Here is a 22,812-nt window from a genome sequence, read left to right as displayed (position 1 = left end):
TAAACGATCGCGAACCAACAAAAATCATTATCATATTCGAATTCAGTGGGTCAAACTTAGTAAAGATTGATTAGTCTCCGCTCTGGTAACTCAAAAACGTGATTTTTTGTTGCTCAGTGTTATTAACCTATTCTTCGACCACATTTCGGTGCGCATTTTAATTTTTGGTATGCATATCCATATAAATCTAAATTTTCACCAAGATATAATTTTCTTTATCGTCCATAAACATTGCAAGTTTCAAGTGAACGTCGCGTAATCTATACGAAGTGCACTTTCGATGCATGCCGTATGAGAACTAACGGCGGAAGTTACATCCGGGAAAGCTCGTTCTCCGAACTGCAGTTTAATGCGAGAAGACTTCGCGTCAGAATTTCAACTTCGTCTAAAAATGCCACTGTAAACACTCATCAGTCAGGAACCCTCTTCACACACATATGTACATACACACACACACATGAATGTTTGTATATGTATAATATGTAAAAGCTTTTTACATATATAGACGTATGGGCACCAAGAATTTATGTAGTGCTAAGTTTAAAGTCGGCGAATTCCGTTTATCCTGAGCTTTGGGTTATTTATCCGGTGCCGGTTGAGGGGATATTGCTATTCAAAGGGTACTTGTTCATTCGTTCAATTCCGGTTTAAGCTTAATCAAAACTTCTTCATATTTTGCTATAAAAATATGCGCTTAAATCATTTGCGTTTTTTCTTCATTTTTTTATTTACTACATATACATATGTATATCTACATATGTACATATGAACATTGTACACACAGTTTTGTATATATGTATGTATGTAGTTCTTTAGGAATATTGAAGCAAAATGCTTCAGTGCATTTATTGCGTTTTTATATCGATATTACGTTTTATTTATTTATTAAAAATATACCGGGACTGAAATTAACTCGCCCTATGTGTTACTAGTCAAATGTGAACCGGTCACAGGACAACTGGTCGCTCTAGATCGGTCACACGTGATCACCCGTCACACTAAAACTGGTCACGAGAAAAATGGTCACACCCTAAAACTGGTTACGAGAAAACTGGTCTCACCCTAAAATCGGTCACGAGAAAGCTGGTTGACCGATTTTAGGGTGTGACCAGTTTTATTGTGACGGGTGATCACATGTGACCGATCTAGAGCGACCGGTTGTCTTGTGACTGATTTACACATAGTAGTCCTTTTACCAGAAAAATCACAGGGATGCTGTTATATAAAGATCTATTAAATTATTGTACCTACATTTTTTTTGCGAACTCCATTGAATAACAGTTTTATAACATTTTCATTTATTTACGTTCATTTAATATATTTACCACCTAACTTTGATGCAATACTATCTTTTTTTGATTAAATTAAATGGTTCTTATTTTTAAAAAGCATTATTCTCACTCTATTCAAATATATATGTATATATTATTTACTACATATGTATGTTAGAGATATGTATGTACTGGATATGGATTTATAGCGATTTTAAAGGTGATTCTCTATTTGTGTTGCAGATAAGGCACAGCCGTAGCCGAGGGGGTGGGGGGGGCGTCAGCCTCCCCTCTAAATTAAAATAGGCACTCAAGACAGTGAACTTGTTTTTGATAATTAAAAAAATTATATTAAAAAAATATTATAAAATAAGGCATGAAAAGAAAAAAAAAAGCAAATAATCATTTGCAATAGTAATTTAAATTAGTAAAAATAACAATATGTAACAAACAATTTTATAAAATTTTTATTGTTGCTACCCGGCTTTGCCCGTGTTTTTGTGACCAAAAGATAACATACTGATCAAAAAAAAAAAATACTGGACATTCCGGACAAATAATTAAAATACCGACCAAAAATTGATTACTATGTATAAAACAAATACATAAATATATGTAAATAATAAATCAAACATCTTTGTCTGCCAGGAAAAACTTCATGCTTCATGCAAATATTCATACTCCAAATTTCACATAAAATTTTTTACGAGTTAATAAGCATATAAATCAATCAGTTTATTGAACAAAATCATATAGTCATAAAATTAAAATATTCTCGATACTTTCGAGATTCTAATAAACGATTTCTCGAGAAACGAGAATCTCAAATTTTCACAATAAAATATTCTCAAGAAATGAGAATCTCGAAATTTCACAAAAAAATATTCTCGAGAAACGAGAATCAAAATTTCTTGAAAATTCTCGAGAAATCTCGTCTCGAGATCACAACCTTTAGTTATGACTAGTCACTGGAGCCTGAGGGGGCCGTGTATTGTTCAAAGGTTGTAAATACATTGTTAAAGGTTTGCCGAACAATGGATAGCACTGTGACTATCCTACCTCTAGTTATGACCTGTAACAAACAGAATATCTATGTATGTAAGTTGACATATGTATTTTTCTCCCTAATGCAAAACAGCTATGAACTGAAATATTTGGTTGGTCCATATGATTTTTTTCAAAAATTCTTTTATTATAAATTTAAAATATAATTTCCTTTATTTTCTATAACATTATTCCAACGTTCAAACAATTTTTGGAATCGTTATTTATAAAATTCTTTGGGTTTCGACTGGAAAAACGAAAAAAGGTCAGAGGAATAGGTTGCATGTCGATATACTTCCCAATTCAGGTCAGATTTTTTTTTGGTGGGTGAATAAGCTCGACATGTGCATCCAAATGTCGAGCGTATTCACTTTCCCAATGCAATGAAGGGCTTTTTTTTCTACAAATTTATCTTCAGTGCTATCTCACGCGTTCTTAAACGCAGATTATTTTCAATCAGCACCTTAATATTTGATCGACGAACGCAATATCTGCCGCACGATTTTTTTTATCCAGTGACAACATTTGTGAATGTTGACTATCATTTTTGTATATTTTGCAAATCTTTTCAGTATTGTTTTTTTCGCGTCCTTGCCTTTTCTGTAGCAATGCAAGAATGGGTGTCGAATATGCTCCTGATCGTCTCACATGTTTGAGGGGTAAAATATTTTACAAAAAAATGTGCGTTCCTTGAAAAAAAACACAAATGTAAGCTTCGGAACGTCCCAGAGGCAACTGAATCCAGTTTGGAATTCTTTTTATTTAAACGTAAAAATTAAGGAGCCACAAACGGACTCACCAAAAATCGCTGCCACCATACATATGTTCATATGTAGGACAACTAATATATTTCTATGTAAAAAAATCTTTGAATAATTTTCCTGTAACCATATCCATTTTAAAGTAGAGTTAACCCACTAGGATACATACTGCATACGAATTTCAATATGCGATCGATCGATCTCGGTATAAAAAGGCGACCCGCTTTCAGGGTGGATAGGTTGGGCTTTTTTTCAACAGCTTGGTTCATATCCAACAATACCCTTCCGATGTGGATGGTGTGGGCGGGTTTGGGGTCGCATTTCCATAGCGTGGGCGTTTATAGGCGGCACTGATTGACCGCGATCGAGCGAGCCCATCAATCATCAGGACGCGTGGCCGTGTCACACACTAAATACACATCATTTCCGCTAAACGATCGCTGCTGCGACGCTTAGGAAATACAGCCCCGATGAACAACCCCATAGGGGTGTGCTACTTCCGCAAAAACACCAGAAGCCACTCTGGAGAGTCACAGAAAATCGCGTCGGGAAATCCGCTTACCCTCTAGCGTCGACTGCGACTGAAAACTCTTCTCGATTCCGCTATATGTATATGTATGTAGCGGATAAATAGGATGCACACAAACTATTTTTACTATTGTTTGTTTTCATATTCGTGTTTGCATATTATAAAATAGTTCGGTAGAACAACGACTTTCAACCAATGTGAAAATACAAAACTCCTCCTGGTTTCGGTGTTTTTTTTATTTTTAAATCTAAGTTTTTGTTGTATGGTTTTTTTCAGAGCCTTTTATTTCATGTCCTCTTCATCAATATCATGCAAAGAAAAAGTTTGACCCAAACCTCTTCAAGAAATTCAAGAAACTTCAAGAATCGTTGTTATACGACGATTTTTTCGTAAACAATGTAAATTTATATTTACATTTTGTATATATTATCCGAGTTAATATGGTATTGCTTACAATCTGTCCGGATCTGACCGGATTAGATTATAAATTAATTGTTTTATTTTCAAAGCTTTATGCTATATTTAAATATTGTGGTTTAATTTTAGTTTATTAATATTTGATTACACATCTGTGGATGTTCCAGTATTAAATTTTATAATTTCATAACGAATTTTTCTGATTGTTTGTTTTTTGGTATTAAGGTTAAATCTTAAACCCTAGCATTTATGCTAGGGTTTAATCTGTTTATCCAATTTTAATATTCGTTATCCAATTATTTACTAGCCACAACTGTTGTCTAATGATGAATACTATTTTTTTTATATTTAGATGTACTTTTTTGTGGTTTGTTGTTTATTATTTTCAATCTATTATTATCATCAAAATTTTATTATCTTTTTAAAATTTATGATCATAAGGGTATTGGATATTATTTTATAAAAATTCTATAATATTTATATGCACGTACATTGTACAAATGCATGTATATGTACATACATTCATACATATATGTATATGTACATATATGTATATGGAATGTGAAGACAATCAGAATGATTTTTTTTATTGGAAAAGGGGGATGCTAGAATAATCCACACCGTACAGAGTTCTGAGGCTTTTAAAGTTTTTTTTTATATATTCGTCCCACAATAAGGCGTATTTGATTAAGTGTGGTTGCTGATATGCGGTCGCCGATATCGACCTCTCAGCCTCTTAACCTGAAATTAGGTGATAACATCTGGGTGGCGAGAGATTTATTTATTCCGAGATCTAGGGACCTAGAAGGGGATGAAAACTCAGTTTATTTATGCTGTCGAACTATTTCCTCACCCCACCACTTTCGGTTTAAATTAAAAAATTCCCCTTTCCTTCTCATCCCCTTGTGGATAATATCTTTCGGTTCCATCGGGCCGAAGCACTTTTAATTTCCCGTTCGATTCCTGGTCGGACATTTTCATTGCCTGAGTCATCGTTATTCAGCCTTCGAACAAAGCTAGATGCCATTTGCTTTTTTTGGTACCCCTTCTCCCTTTCTTACATTTATTTTATTCTTACCTCCTTGAGAAATCAAATTTTAGATAGATATTTTGAACGATAATCGAAAGTGGAATGAATCGGTTGCATAATGGCGCAGTTACATAGATAGATAGTCTAGTATGGTAATGTTAGAAGGATGAAAGTGCTCACTTTCAGGATAATTTTACGTCATCTAACATATTTTGATTAAATGAGACCTCAACTATTGTAAATTGCAAACTTGTACAAGGGAAATCCTATACGAAAATAGTAAAATTTTCGCCAATAGTATTTTATTTATCTACATATGTATGTGTGAATGAATATACATACAGTTTAAGTACATTTAATGTTTGTATTAAACTGTCATCCAAGGTAAATTTTTTTTATAAATTTATAAATTCAAAATGGGTTGGTTTTCGCCCCTTTTAATATGCACACCCTAAGTCCTTGCTTTTTCGTAGTACCCCGTTCGTGTATGTTACGCCATGGTGATATTTTCTTTTTCCACAATTGTTCGGCTTGAGCATGCCCAGTGTATTTTGTACGGTCCATTTGCGAGATTAAAAATCTTTACCAAAAATATATGTGCATACACACAACAGAGTAGTACGTTTACCACAATATATGTATGTACATGTACATATGTATATAAATATGTATGTAGTACATGTACATATATTTATATGTATGTACATATATACATATGTATGTACATATATACATTGTATATGTACATTAAGGCTTCCAATTCCGGGATTCCAGTATTTTCTGGTACCGTGAATTCCGGTGCTGAAACTAGTCTGAATACCGGGATTACGGTGCTGGCAGAAATTTCTTAAAAAATATTATTTTTACAAAAATAATATGGAAAAAAAAACATAAAACAACATTATATAAAGAACAATGGTGGGATAAGCAATGACAGCCATAGTCCATTTGTTTGCCACCCGTTTCGACACCGGCTTGCCGTTTCCACGAAATGGTATGAACGCAATGATATTTGAAGCATATTTTAACTGATTCGAACTCAGAATAGACCACTGATCACGTTTTCGTGATCTTGAAAAAATGTGGGCGTGTCTGTATGTTTAATGTGTGTCACTGTATTTTGGGGATTTTTTGAACACAGTTCGTCCTATCGAACTGAATTTTTTATCGATACACCGTAATTTTTTTTTCAAATATTTAGGTTGACCGAGAATGGCACCTCCTCTTATAACTGTCCTCTTTCTTTTTAAGTTTTTGAATTAAATTATCTCCCAAACCATTCATCAAATCGGTCTGAAATTTCTTACTTGTCATTAATATTATACCCCAATTATTAATATTATTAATATTAATATACGAAATTATTAATATTATACCTCAATATTTTTTCCTAAACCGAAAGTAGTACTTTTAATTTAGAGAATCAAGGTTTTTTATGTTTTTCTAAGAAATCCTTTGATTTATTGAACTGAAATTTTACCAAGTTATGTATAAAAAAGTTGGTAAGCATCCGTCAACCAGAAGTGGTAAAAATAAAAGTATAATTGTTGTATCAATGTGATGAAAATAAAAAAAAATCACTAAATATAATAAACCGGAAGCGGGATTTTTTTCATAGATAAAGTCGTAGGTTGGTCACATGCGAATTTTTTACATAAATTAAATTTAATTGGAGTTTTTTTTATATTAGGTGGATTGTTTCGATGAATAATTACTAGACGGTACAAACTATTTGTAAAAAACGAATCAAAGTGATGTTTTTTACTTTATTTAATTACATTTTCGGATGTGTTTTATTTAATCTTAGAAATTTATGGATGCGAACCGAAAATTTAAAGAATATAGCCAAACTCTCAAAATTAGTACGCCAATATGGGAATATTTTTTTGCCTGAAACATCGGGAGAATTTGCAAAATGCAATTGAACATTTTTGAAATATGAAAACATGCAATTGAACTTTTTTTTCTTATACATCTGAAATCCCGGTGCTAGCACCGGGATCCCGGAATCGGAAATTCCCATCACCGCAATCCCGGTGCTGAAGAAACCTTCCGGGATTGGAAGCACTAATGTACATATATCATACAATCGTCAATTTTAACTTTGCTTACTCAGTTTTTGCTTTGCTCAGCTTTAAGTTTTTATTTTAAAATGTAAAGGCATTATAGCCAACTCTTTCACATAAATGTTTTACAATGCTATATATCTGCTATAGTATTTTCAGAAATTTAATGTATTAGCAGATAATACTTTGTTGGAATTTGGTCTGAGGAAGCAGTATAATTTTCGTATTTTTTGGCGGTCAAAGTTTTATTGCGTCTAATTAGTTTTTTTTCTCTCCTTTTTTTCGGTTACCATCGTGTCGAGGGTGGAAAAGAGATTGTCATAAAAAGTTGCGAAATCTATTTAAATGTAAATCAAGTAAGTCTCCCGTAGCATATTTCAACTCTTGCGATCGATGTTGAGGCGTTTTAATATTCTGTGCAGAAAAACTGTAACATGTTTTGTTGTTTTTTTTATTAGAACGCGCGTGATGGAAATTTTTTTCGACACAGTACATATGTACTTAAGTAACCCGTATGTATTAAACTGAGAGTTGTGGTTTTTCTGTTAAAATATAGCGAAACACGTACACCAATTTCGGTAATTTTGCGGGATTTAATACAATATTTTTATTACATTGAATTTTCATCAAGTTTTTATGTTACTGATGAGCTTAAAGCATCGATATGAGATAAATTTGCATTATGCACATGTATGTACATATCTACATACATACATTCATACAATTTTACTTAGAAAAATGTCTAGTGATGTACGTATTTGATGATATAAAAGCGGCCCAAACCTCTTAGTAATATATTTAATTACATTAGTTTAAGCCGGGATCATAATTTTGATTGAAACCCCAATCATTGAAAACTTTTTGATTGAAATATTAATCATGAAATCAACATTCAACTTTCAATATTTCAACATTTGTTGTTGAAATATTGTTTAAATTGCCTTTTTATTTTATTTATATTTTAGTACATTATTTTATCACTACATTTTTATTAAATACATTTATTTTTTTATTAATTAAAATAGTCTTTATTTAATTGTTTCATAAGAAAAATTTTTCAAAACCTCGCTAAATAAAATTATTATAATTACGTATTTTTATATGGCGGTAACGAAAATTTTCAATTAATGTTGAAAAAAAAGGGCAATTTAAAATCGGACCATGGCGTAATCGGTTAACGGTTTGCATTGAAAATTTTCGTTCATTTGGTGCAATAAATGTTCTTTTGCTCGAGTTCTCTCGATTGAGTTGCAGTTGACTATATGTACGTTTATCAAAGGGAAACTGCAACCGAGACTACCGTTTCTTATACCCCATTGCGATGTTACATATGTACAACGTAAAGTTTGCTCGTTTATCAGGACTTAAATGCCACCATGGCTTAATCGAGTCCTTTGATTTTACCCGGGGCTTTATTAGTCTCAAGCAACTTGCCTACGACAGTGCTATTCAAACTTTCTCGAGTGGCGGATTTGTAAATATCTTTCGGTATTTCCTAAAGACCGGCTTGATTTTTTCCAGAAATCCAATACTTTATCTCTATTATATTTTTCAATAGCCAATAGTTTATTAAAAAAAAATATATGTCGACTTATTACTAGAGGTTGGATCGGAAGCGTGCCGTTCATTGTTAATTGTTCGCTGTGCTTTGTCCAATTTAATTTAGAACCTTTTTTTTTGCACTCTAGCTTTGTAAATAGACTCCAAACGCACAAAGATGTTAACAGTCATTTTGCTTGTGAATTACGTTTAGTGTTGACGTGGTTTCTCGCGAAGATTAATAATTATTTCGTAAAAAACACCGTGATTTTTTTCTTTTACTGCATCTTTATCATATTTTTAAGGTAAGTTGGTATTTAATATCTCAAAATTTTACTTTGTTTTATATTTTAAATTGCTTGTGAAACTTTTATTGGTTTTTTTAGATGGGTCGAAAATCAGATCTTTCTAAAGAAAAAATTGTTAACTTCGTTGCATGGCCGCGGGCCGGCGTTTGACTCGAACTGAGCTGCGATAGAATGAAGTGCTTGAATTGACTTTCCAATTTTCTTTGAATTCAACGTATTCGAGTATTCAACGGCTCGTTGATATTGCCAGGTTGGATTCGATTCGAGATCTTTTACGGTACGTGATTCGCGTAAGCTCCGCACTTACGCTTTCACGTGAGTTATGATACGCGTAAACACTCGTATACATACACTCGAAAGACCGCTCTACGTGACCCCATCTTTTTTCTCCCTTGTAAATACGATCGGTTTCGAGTTTTACGAGCCGTGAAATAAAAATCACAACGTACGTACATATGTTTATCCAAATTTCGCGAAAATCATCATACATTTTTTTTCTGTTTCTGATCAAAACTCAAGTTATTGTCGCATACAACATTTTAGTTTGATATATGTATATACATGTGTATTTTATTTATTTATTTATATTTTTATTTAATTTATACCAGGAAGGCCTAACAGGTAAACCCAATGCGCCTTCCTGGCCATATGTATGTATGTACGTACATATGTATGAACATACATGTATATGGACGTACGAATATAACATTCATACCTAGTCGGCACTAGGAATCCCAAATATTCGTCGACTCCAACTATTCGAATATCGAATAGTAAATCAAGAGCTATTCGAATACGTTCGAAAATTAAAAAAAATGTAATTACTTATGTACTAAGCATAAATTACATTATATTTATATATGTAATATATTACAATTAATAAAACATAATTTCAAGAAAATTAAAAAAAAACACAAAACTAAAATTCACACACATAAAACATAAGATAGTTTGTAAAATTTAGAAAATTGCAATTAAAAATAAATTTACAAAATATGAAAATTTTAGAAATAATAATGCGTTCTATTTCTAATTTTTGTTTTCATCCACCCTGCAGTCGAAAATACTCGTTCACACGCTGTTGATGTCGGCTTTATTGTGAATTTGGAATAATTCCTGTATTTAGGTAAATTAGTAATATTATAACCGTCTTGTTACGTCTTTCATTCATTCTGTTTTCTAAAATTTGTGAAAACTTTTTGGTTGTTTGAGACCCTATTTCTTCTAACTTCTTAAATAAAAATTTATTAACTCCTGCTGTTATTAAAGATGCACTATTTTTGCTTAATTCTTTGATTGCGGTTTCAACGGGATTAAGAACATCAATCAAAATTTTCAAAATATCAATTTCATTCTAGGAAACAGTATTGAAATTATATTCTTTTAGTGCGATGTTTACACTTTCGTAAACTTGAATAAATCGACTTATCATAGTTGCCATTGAATTCCACCTCGTTTTTACATCCAATAATAATTTTAAAAAAATATTTTCTTTTTTCATTATGATTCTTGTAAAAATTTATATTTCGCCGGTGACTTCTAAAATATTCTTATTATTTTTCTAAAATTTCGTAGAGATTGTTATCGATCGAAAAGTGATTTTCTTCAAACATTTCCGTATTTAATGAATAAAAATCCGTTTCTTCACATGTAGACATTTCATCGTCTTCATTTTCATCACAATTATCCCCATTATATATTTCGTATGCGCGTATGAACGCGCATGCGCGAATTGAGTATGAATGCGTCCATATAGAATGTACCAAAAAATACTCCCCGTACCTGCAGGTTGCCTGTTGCTGCCGATACGTGCCGACTAGGTATGAACAGACTTTATATTGTACACACATATTTACTAGCAGTAAAATTAATTTGAAATCTCTAGTACCTATAGGTGGAAATTAGACGATGTCTCTATTCTATATAAGGATTGCATTACCGGTGTACCGATTTACCGTTATATCGGAATATTCCGATATCTGTAATTACCGGTAAATCGAAATATTTACAGGTACTTACCAGAAATTATTTAATTACCAATTAAGGACATATGCAGGAATATTATTGCATTATATTGCGTTAAAAATTTATGTAAATGGCTTATTGTGGATTAGGTAGTCTGGAATTATTTTATTTTCAGTATTCATGCTATTATTTTATTTTCAGTAAAATGCCTACAATTTTGAGCGGGATGAAGATCAGACGTTTGTTTCAATTGTGATCCTAACTTTCAAATAGTCCAAACTTTAAACTTATCAATCTTTACTAAGTTTAACCCACCGAATTCGAATATTACGATTTTTGTTGGTTTATTCTCGTTTATGAAATATGAGCGTCTATAAAATGCGCACAGATTTTAAAGAACTTTTACAGATTACCGAGCTTTTGCAGCATTTAACTCAACATCTAGTATTGCTGTGCCAAAAGTGAGTATTGGTACAGTACGTGACATTCATCTCACTTACGTATGTACTCACGCGCACTCACTCTCGATGAAATTTTTATCGCGATTCCTCAGTATATACATATGTATGTATGTAAATACATATCTGTAGAAAGTTTCCCCGAAGCTATAGAAAAATGTACATATATTGTTTATTTATTTTTTATTGCTTTTTAGATTGTTCTTATTTATAACGTTTTTCAGTTTTTTTTATTTTGTATGTGCATATTTTTCTTGTATGCCAACTGCGCAAAGTTCGTGAGTTTTCTCGTTAATTTGCATAAAGCGTATAACAAAGGAATCTCCCATTGAACTGAACGGTTCAGCTCCTATATTTTAAGTATCTATTTTTAAGAAAACCCCGTTAAAACAATGCTTTGTATTTTTAGTGATATTTATAATACGTGTTTATCATTTTATTTTTAATGATAATAAAAAAATAAATAAAGATTTTTTTCTTTGCAGGTAAACAAGTTGCCGATCAAGATATTCCTATACTTCGATGTTTTAGGTAAAATAAAATATATTATTTTGGACTTGTGCCTGATATTTATGCGACTTATTATATTCGTACTTACATACATATACTTACGTATTTGTTTGTTTGTATATGATCGTATGTACATAGGTTGTGTTAATTGAAAAATTTACGAACATTAAAGTTAAAGTAGAAAAAATCCAACGAACTTTGGTTTGTGATTAGAAATTGAGATAAACTGCGAATTTCGGCGTAAAGTTACGGCAACTAGGGTGATTTTAGTTAGTTTGCGACTAGTCGAGTTGTTTCGAGTTTGCAATTTGAGATCGCTTCCTTGTTCTGCGGACTGGTGCTCTGACCAGCAAGATAATTTATTACATACTACGTTCGTACGTTTTATCCGCTGACGAAGCAAGACTAGTATATAGCCAATTGATTTTTTCTCCGATATTTGTACACCTATTGTGTATAAATAGGTATAATATATATTTAATACTTATATTATATTTTCAATAATGAATCTTTGTAACAACAGCAACACGTAGTGTCGTCTATTGTGCGCTACGTTTAGTCAACCCATGGGTAAAGGGTTTATCGGACACCGATACGACGTACCGGCCCTTTCTGGTCGGACTCTTATCAGTTCAGTGCCGTAGGTGGGCCATAATACCAGCCCCTTTTGTGTGAGGAAGTTTAACACCCTTCACACACACGGATCCTTTACCGCCGAGCTACAGGGGTTAAAATAAGAAATTTCGAATGTAATCCACGCACACGCAAAGATAAGAGTCGTTTTGGCTTGCCATTGTGTAGATATGTTTTTTTATGTCGACATTGTTAAAATGTTACGGTTCGATTTGCGGTGTCGAATATGCATTTATTTATACGCCTGGTGTAATTGCATTTGCCGAAATGGTTTTTGAGTTAATTGTACTTTTATATATGTATGTATGTATGTATGTATGTATGTATGTATGTATGTACTATGTAGGTATCCTGGATAGGGCCTGGCTGTGCCTAATCCCTGGTTGGGAACGTGTGCTAGCTCGTTGAACACAAAGGTCGAAAGAAAATACGAAAATGGGTTTTTGTAAGCCAATTTGCGAATGTTCAACGGGTAAAACATGAGAGCTCTTTCCAACCCTTACCAATCTGACCGGTAGGACCGAATCCGGCCCAATTACGCGTTGTCGTTTGACTTCCAAAGAAACTAATGCGACCGCTAATACTATTACGGCAGCTCACATTCCGATAGGAATCGATGTAATTCAATATAGTTTCTAGTGGAGATAGAAAAAAAAAAAACAGCATTATCCGAACTTTAATTTTCTCACTGTACACATGTTTTATGAGTTCCATTCGAAGAGAGATAAGAAGTAATTTTTATTTTTTAATCATCTTTCTTTAAGTAACACGTATTATAAACATGTATTATTTTTTTAACTTTAAATATTCACAAATTTTTGAATTAAAAAAATTAATTTAATTAAAAATAATTAAATTTGGATTTCTTCAAAATTTGGAATAAAAAATAATCATTCTGGAGGATTTTTTTTAATATTAATTTTGAATTATAAAAAAAACGAACCTAGCATTGTATTGTCTTAATTGTTGTTGTGACTTAATATTTTAGGGTAAATGATGTTGACCCAAGGATGTGAATTTATTCAATTCTCAATGAATCGCCCAATCGCCCAATTTCGCCGCAGTTCGAAGTTTTTACCGACAGAGTTACGACACCGACAATTTGAAGCACGTAATTAAAATCGAAGTATTATACATATATACTATTACAGTTTTTGTTTGATTCAATCATCCTATCGGGGATAATTCTCCCAGAGTGTTGCGTCTTATTCCATTAATCCGACTAATCCTAAAAACGACTCGCGAATAATAAGGGGACACGTGACGGGATTTCTGAACAATTTTCATCAAAGGATATCTGCTCACCTTCGTTTCGGTTACTTTCTCGTACTTTTCCTCCTTAGTTAGGCTTTCACCGTTGAGGAATTGGCGGCGACGATAAGGACGCTTTTCCTTCTGTGTCGATTTTGAATAATTTAAATTCTCAAGAAGCTGCGACTTTGAGCTGGTCGTGACGCGTTCACGTTTATTAAAACCGGAGGCGAAAAAAAAATGAAACTTTTTCAATTAGCTACGTTACGCTACCGCTGTGCATAATTGCTAAGAGAGGCTATTTTTTTCGGGTACGAGTATATATGTACTATGTACGTGATGGTAAATATATATTATAATATAGGATTCAATCTCTCTCGCAAATGGGGGTTTTTTTTTTCAAGTAATTGTGATTTCGATTGTTATAAAAATGTGAAATTTTATTTGGAGGTCCTTTATTATTTTGTAGGGACATTTGTTTTTGTAAAATATGCATATGTCAGGATTTATTTAGTTAAGGGTTTTGAGAGTCGGGTCACGCACGCCACTGCCACTAATGGAACAGGACCCCAGATCCCCCTTGTGAACCACAGTTTTTCCTCTCCTTATGTGTGTGAGTATGAGATTTCTTGCAGACGGGGAGGGGATACGAGGGATGTACGTTAACATCCCTCAATTCTTCTTTATCTTTTGCACTATAATTCTTGCCGCGGGGGCAAAGTGAATTTCTCCTGTCCCTTTCCTATGCCTTTAAAGCCAAGCTAGTCGAAACAACAGCAACGATATTTTCACCGGTTTTGCATCAAGAATGAACCAGTTTTTCACGTTAATTTACGTGAGACTGTATAATGCAAGAACTTGTGTTAATTTATAAAACATAAATGTGTTAATTTCGTTTTGGGATTTGATAAAATTATTTTGTGTTCGCATTATACATATGTACATATATGCGGTATAAAATTTCAGTATTGAATTTGAATTTTGTTAAACAAATGTATATACATAAATATATAGTAGGTATTATGGATCGACTTGCCTTAAAATGGTATTGTAAAATACGGAGCCAAAGTCGGTAGCTCGGTTACCCCTTTCCTTGATAAATAAATATCTCGCTGGATTTCTTATTGGAAAAACTTTTTCTTGAGCAAATAGCACCCGCGTGGAAAGCAAGCTTGGAAACCTCCCAGCATCCGCTATACGTATTGAACGTTTCACTTCTAATATTGTTGATGAGAACGCCTTCCATTTTTAACTTCCTCCGTCCTTGTTTCTAATTACAAACCTCACACTAATTATCTTATATTTACGATCGAGAATTTTCACAATATTTTATTAAGTTCTAAGCAGTACATAGATATGTACGTATCAGGAAGTGGTATCGTTGTTTGCTCTTACCCGTTTTCGAATCCGGACTTAATCTGAATCGAGCTGTTCCCCCGCAATGAAAATCCTGGAGATCCTCTTAAATTCTTCGGCATGTTGCCGTCGTGTAATCCGGTTAAAAGCTGAAGCTCAGTGTACGAATCCGAACGAACCGAGAGCTGCGTCCTGTTACGAAATTTTTCGTTTGCTATGATGAAATCATTCGGAAATGCTGATTTAATCGAAGGCGCTAGCTACGAGACACTGGGGAATCGGGTCGGGAAATGGAAAAGCTTCGTTTATTACACCCGCGGGAATCTCAAGTCGGGTCATGCCTCTGGAAAGTGGATCGTTGCGTGTGAGTAAATTGAAATTTGAGACTATCTGAGGTTGAATTAAGTATTATATACATATACATACATATGTATGTAATATAATACATTCAATACACATGTATGTATAGTTTATTGCATATCAAAGTAGTGGACTGCGACAATATTCGAATTTTTAGGATTTAAACGATTAATATTTTCCTATGTAGATTAGTTTCCATTATTTCTTTGATGGTTTCAAAATACATTTAAGTATGTATATTAAATTTTTGAAAATTTTTTATTATTTTAAAATAGTATTTATTAAATTCAAGAAGCAAAAGTAATCTAAAAGTTCATTATGTGTTGAGATATTTATATTTAACGAAATAAAATTTTATGATTTATTTTATTTATTCTTAGGAAACATTTATTTTATTTATTCTTAGAGTCCATTATCGGTTTAACAATAAATGGCCCAAAATTTTTTTTGTCAATAAACCTTTCGTATTTTAGTTCGACTCCTCATATCTGATGTTTTTGTACGTAAAAGTGGTTTTAGATGAATCAAAGTTGAAAAATCAGCAATTAAATATCACCAAAAAACGATAAATTGACATTTGACCGTAAATTGAAAATCTAAATTTGTATGTACATATGTATACATTAGTGCTTCCAATCCCGGAAGGTTTCGTCAGCACCGGGATTGCGGTGCTGGGAAACTTCGATCCCGGGATCCCGGTGCTAGCACCGGGATTCCGGTGTATAAGGAAAAAAAATGTACAAGGAAAAAAAAAAGTTCAATTACACATACATTTAAAATCTTATTAAAATATAAATAATATAGCATACTGTGTACTATACAAAAAAAATATATAATACACAGTATTCGTTCATTTATTTTTATTATACATTTAATTTTTGATCTGAATTTAATTTTTATTTTTTATTTTAAATTAAGTTCGAAGTTAGCTAAAACAAAACAATCCATCTAATATAAAACCTCCAATTAAATTGACTTTATGTAAAAAAAATATCACACCAATGAATTTTATTCAATAATTAATTTTAATATACATATTTTATAGTACTATGTATATATCGAAGAACTGGACATATAAATATTATAATAAAATGTACTTACATCAAAAAAGATAATCTTCGTACGATTAACAGAAACAACAGCGTCTTAGCACAACACACACACCGCGTAACGAGATCTAAACACTTGAAAATCCCCTGTACGACTAAGAAAATCATATTCGATTCTAAATAACACAGGTCTCATAAAAATAATGTCAATATGCTTCGAATATCATTGCAGTTGAGGACAAAATCTGCAATACAATTCAGGCCGTGCGTAATATTTCGAGGAAACGGCGAGCTGGGGTGAAACGCTTCAGTGCAAACAAATGTATTATGACTGTTATTGTTCGTTGTATAATGCTTTTTCCATATTATTTTTGTAAAAATAATATTTTAAAGAAATTTCTGCCAGCACCGTAATCCCGGTATTCAGACTAGTTTCAGCACCGGGATTCACGGTACCAGAAAACACCGGGATCCCGGGATTGGAAGCCTTAGTATACATATATGGATGAAATATTTGTTTATGGTTCATGTGAAACATGTGTTCGTCGAAACGTGTAAACCTCTTAATTAAAGGTAATATATGTACATACATATGTATGTAGGTATACGCAGAACCGTTGCAGTGTTTATGATTGTATATAACAACTTGGGCTAATCATCAAATTCTGTATGTAAGGATGCCGTCGGCACCGGGAGCAGGTCACATTCTTGAGTTGCACATTATCGTTATCGCCACGGCAATCTGGTATATTTGGTCTCGTCTGATCTACCCAATTTCGGGTCACTAGGCCCAAAGTTCTCGTCGGCCCGAACGAGCATCTCGTGGATGCGCAATCACTATTATAATCAACCCGTTGTGTTTAATCTCCACTGGGCGTACACATAGTGGTCGTTTGGTAAATTTTACGTCTTTATTGTCTCAATGCAAGGGGATATTTCTTATTTAATTTTTATATTATGAATGTTGTTGAGCGGAGAAAGCATCTTCAATTCAAAGTTTGCTTTTTTGCGCTAAGTCTCTTACGTATTAAACTGAATCAGGGCGAGTTTAATGCGTTTTAGTGTGCTATCAATTCTTAGAAGGAGTTCAAAAAGGCTAACAGTTAAACTTTTCATTCAAGTACCCTTTCCGTTGGCAGTGCATGCTCCACACGTTTATAAGGATGCGCTCTGTTTCTAACAAAGATAATTTCTATTTCATTATTTCTGTTCTGTAATAAAAAGGATTTAAAATGACAGCTTTTATTATTTTAACCTAACGGAAGATTCTTTCGTAATCTGCAGAGGGATGCCTTCAAATATATCTTATAATTTTATTCGTATATTTTTTTTAGTATTGTGCACGTTTTGGAAGTAGTAATTTCACGATATATTTTATAATCCAAACCATTAATTTCAATATGGTGAAAGAATTTTTTGTTTGGTATCGCGTACATATGTACATATACATATATGTACTACATATGTACATATGTAGTAGTAGCGTGCCGTGACTCTTAAAACAGCGGACTAGATATTTTTGGTAACTACAGGCCAACTTTTAAAACTACTGGTTTTAAAAGTTGGCCTGTGGGCCGTTCGTTGGCTTGGTGCGTAAGCACCATCATGGTGCCTACGGACCAAACCAACGACGTATATATATATATACATATATACATATATATATATATATATATATATATATATATATATATATATATATATATATATATATATATATATATATATATATATATATATATATATATATGTCTGTAAATGATGATGATGATGATATATATATATATATATATATATATACATATATATATATATATATATATATATATATATATATATATATATATATATATATATATATATCATCATCATCATCATTTACAGACATTCGCCATCCACTGCTGGATGAAGGCCTCTCCAACACGCTTCCACTCGTCTCTGTTTTGCGCAACACTCATCCATCTCATTCCGCACATTTTTCTAATTTCGTTCACCCATCTTCCTTGCGGTCTTCCTTTTACTCTTTTGCCTTCTCTCGGATACCATTCAAGCACTTCTTTTGTCCACCTTTCGTCCATCCTCCTAGCTACGTGACCCGCCCATTGCCATTTCAATCTCTTCACTCTATCCACTATGTCCACTACCCTTGTCATGCTTCTCACCCACGTGTTCCGCTTTCTGTCTTTCTTCGTTATGCCAAGCATACAGCGTTCCATACTTCTTTGAGTGCATTGGATTTTGTTTAGCATCTTGGCGTTCAGTGTCCAGGTTTCACATCCATACGTCATCACTGGCAAAACGCATTGATCAAAGATCCTTTTCTTCAGGCAGAGTGGCATTTTTGATTTAAAAACAGCATTCATCCGTCCAAATGCACTCCATCCTAATTTCATACGTCTCTTTATCTCTTCATCTTTACTACCAGACATGTCAATTATTTGACCTAGATATAAATAATTATTTACTACTTCTACTGGTTTATCATCTAAGGGGATGCTATCAGGCATGCAATAACTATTGAACATTAGTTTAGTCTTATCTACGTTAATTTTTAATCCTACTTTTCTACTTTCCCTGTCCAGCTGTGTTAGTCTGATAAGTAGGTCAGCTGAATCACGAGCTACTTAAACTATATCGTCTGCGAACCGAAGGTGACTCAAGAAGCGACCATTGATGCTTACTCCGGCTGTATCCCAATCCAAGTTCCTGAAAACTCCCTCAAGCACCGCATTGAATAACTTGGGCGAGATTGTATCTCCTTGTCTTACTCATTTTCCTATGCTAAATCTATCTGTACCTGAAAAAATTTTAACCGAAGCTGTGGCATTCTTATATATTGAAGCTAACAGCCCCACATAGGGTTCCGGAACTCCCTGTGTTTGTAGAGCGTTAAGTACTGCATTATGACTAACTGTATCGAAGGCTTTCTCATAATCAACGAAACCTAGGCACAATGGCCGTTGATATTCGTTGGCGCGCTCGATTAGTTCGCCAACTACTTGGAGGTGGTCCATTGTGCATATATATATATATATATATATATATATATATATATATATATATATATATATATATATATATATATATATATATATATATATATATATTATGAGTATAATTTTTAGTTTTTGTGCTAAGAAAAAGATCCTAAATAGCCTACATTTGTTAATAAAATCTTGTGTGACTTCAAAATTTAATCTGAATGATTTTTCGAACAATCGATCGAGAATTTAACATTCCAAAGCCTTTTTTTTTCTTCTGACGGTATCGTTTCGCGATCCAAGTCCGTTACCATATTGGGTCGCTTTTATATTATACTAGTTTTATGCCTGTTAAAATTACAACGGGTGCTTTCGGATTGATTTAAAGTTGCAATATGAATAGTAATAATGAATCGGAATCGGAACTGAAACAGTAATTCTAAAAGTAAACTAAATAATTCATGTGTAGGGTGGAAGACAACTTTAAAGCCGCTGTATTCCAATTTTTAATTTAATGCATAAAAAAGTTTAGCTATTATTATAAGTTTACAAAATTTAATACTTTCCGATTATTAACAAACGGTCGTAACGTTGAATATTATTATTACACATAACAAATTATGTACATGCATATGTATATGTATGATGTGCATTTAGCACACGTCCTGAATTGCGGAACCTAAGTTCGATACCTCGTCATGCCCGTGAAAAATAAAACCAATTTTATTTTTCGAATTTCGTTAGTATAATTAATTTTAATTAAAAAATACATATTTAAGTGTTTAATACGAAAAAAAAAAAAAATGGTTCAAAACCTCGCTAAATAAAAATATTATAATTACGTAAATATATGTTGAGAACGAAATATTTCAATTTATGTTTAAAAAGGCGAATTGAAGAATCGACTTTGGTGTCGTGGTTGACACCGTTGCACTCATATAACTATACCTATTTTGAGATCACGGGTTCGACACCGCCGCAAGTGTCGACAAAATGAATTTTATACAAAGTTAAGGCTTTTTATCGATTCCTTATGTTCGGCTAGCATTAGGACACACATACACACATACAGATTAGCTTCTTTATATACATATATAATCATCCTTCGGTGACCCAAGGTTTTAAGTAACATATTTAATTTAATTAATCCTTAACATTTCCATATCGTCCATATTCAGCCACTCAAAAATCTCCAGGTTGAGAGAATTGAACAACACAATGTCTGTATATAAAAGATGTTTGTTCAAATCTCCTGAATTTTTTGAGTGTTCAAAAAAGTTCGTTCTTTATCGATTGAAATAATTTGGAAAATTCTTTCGTTAATTTAATTTTATCTAGTTTTTCGTCCTTAATTTTTTTTTTGTATTCGGAAAATATTTAAAATTGTTGGATACTATATATGTCACCATCAAATATTTTTAATTTTGCTTCCATTGCCTTTAAATGCAGATATATAAATATGTAAAAAATATTAATTTTGGAAGTCTTTTGATATCTATTAATTTAATATGTAATTTGGAAAGAGATATGAAATATTATAATATGAAAGAGGTATTTATGTAACTTTCTTTCGTTGGGTCGTAAATCCGTGACGTCATCGAACAAATAAATCGATTTTTTTCGATTCAAAGGATTCGAAGTCCTCGGGGGCAACGCTGCCGAGGGCGAAGCCGCCTTCGCGCCGGGGACGAAGTCTTAGGGGGCGCAGGCGCCGGATTCTGTGAAACATATAATTTCGAAAGAGACTTACTATATAGATATGTTTGTTTGTTTGTTTGTGACAATCAATTTAATAAAAAAACGAATGAGTATTCAAATAAATTTATTTAGAGTATTAAATTTAATAAAATGTTTACTATTAGATTATTCATATGTAAGCGGTTTATATTACAAATACCGAGCGAAGCCGGGTAATACAGCTAGCTAACTATTTTTCAATTACGTTTTTATGTTTAAATGTAATCCTAATTTCATCAACGCAATCGTCAATCGTCAATGATGAACTTTTCCAAGTCTTAGCCATCGCACCTTGTTGTACACAAGTCCAAAAATTCCAAAAATTTCCATTCGTTTAATTCGTGTGCAGATGTAAAATTTACATCTGCATCTTTTATCACAAGGATCATAATATTTTCCATTGACTTATAACCGCATAAAGCTTGCTGATATGCACATACATATGTATGTATAATGCAATGAATCTCCAGAAGTGAGTGTTCAACACGATCAGTAAATAAGCCGATAAAACCATTTTCCTCTCCGGCCATACTGCGAGCAACATCAGTATTTACTGACATGATTCTGGAAAGATCTATTTCCCTTTCATTGAGTGCATTTGCAACTGCAATTGGATTTGCAAATATCTATTTCCTTTGCTGTCATTGCTAATGATTTTAAACTGATAAATTCTTCTCCTATATTGTTTATTACAATACCGAATGAAGATTGCCAAACGAGCTGAAAATTTAGTAAATCATTTGCGCGCCATCTAAATTGTTATGCGTGCCACCTTTGGCAGGCATGCCGTAGTTTCGCCACCCCTGATATATACAATAATATTTTTGAAATTAGTTAAATTTTTTTCAAGCATTTTTGGAGTTTCTACTGACGGTTGTTGATTTCCGTTTCGACCGCTGCCAAACAAAGTAGTGGTTTTTCAGACTAAAAACGCTTCAGAACCGCCCTCGAAGTTTGCTCGCACTGAAGTTTGTTTTCAGGGCATTAGTGCGGCAAAAGTTGCGCCCTTTCGGTGGTGGGTGGGAAAAAAATGTGTCGGCCGAGTCCCGCATACATTATCGAGACAAGCTCCCCGCGCCGTATTGAAGGGGCTCTGTACCTTTTTTCAGGATGGGGTTTTTCCGTCGTCCATGGTAAATCGCTTCGTTTCGGGGGTGGTATAGTAGGTGGTGTGGGTGGAGGAGGGGTCGCTCTACGCGGAAAGTTGTCCCGAAAGTTCGGCAAAGTGTCCCGGTTTCGGAGCTCCGGGTTTTGGGTTCGCCCGATTGAATTAAATCGCGATTTACTGTGCGGGCCGCGTTAATTGCCGAATATATTCATCGGGGAACTTTGTTAATTAGATGCTCGCTGTGTACCTATCTACGTTGCTCGTGTTTGCGCCTCTTTCTCTCTCTGTACGTGTTTTACGATCGATGTTTGCACTTTCCAGACTTTCTATGTTTTACGTTTAACTGATTAGTATTACTAGTCCAATCTCTTTATTGGTTTTTTTTACAAACCTCCTTTACGTTTCACTTACGATTACAATTCAGGAAAAAGTTTGCCTC

At 33.2% G+C, this 22,812-nt stretch overlaps 1 protein-coding gene across 2 annotated transcripts in view; it reads left to right on the top strand.

Moving 5' to 3' along the window:
• ttv (exostosin glycosyltransferase 1 ttv) overlaps window positions 1-22,812 on the top strand; it is a 224,634-nt gene that overhangs the window by 119,812 nt on the left and 82,010 nt on the right. The window lies entirely within an intron of this gene.

Source organism: Arctopsyche grandis, chromosome 1, assembly GCF_051622035.1.
Source record: "Arctopsyche grandis isolate Sample6627 chromosome 1, ASM5162203v2, whole genome shotgun sequence".
Taxonomy (NCBI): domain Eukaryota; kingdom Metazoa; phylum Arthropoda; class Insecta; order Trichoptera; family Hydropsychidae; genus Arctopsyche; species Arctopsyche grandis.
Note: the sequence above shows the minus strand (reverse complement) of the source record. Positions and strands in the feature narration are given on the sequence as shown.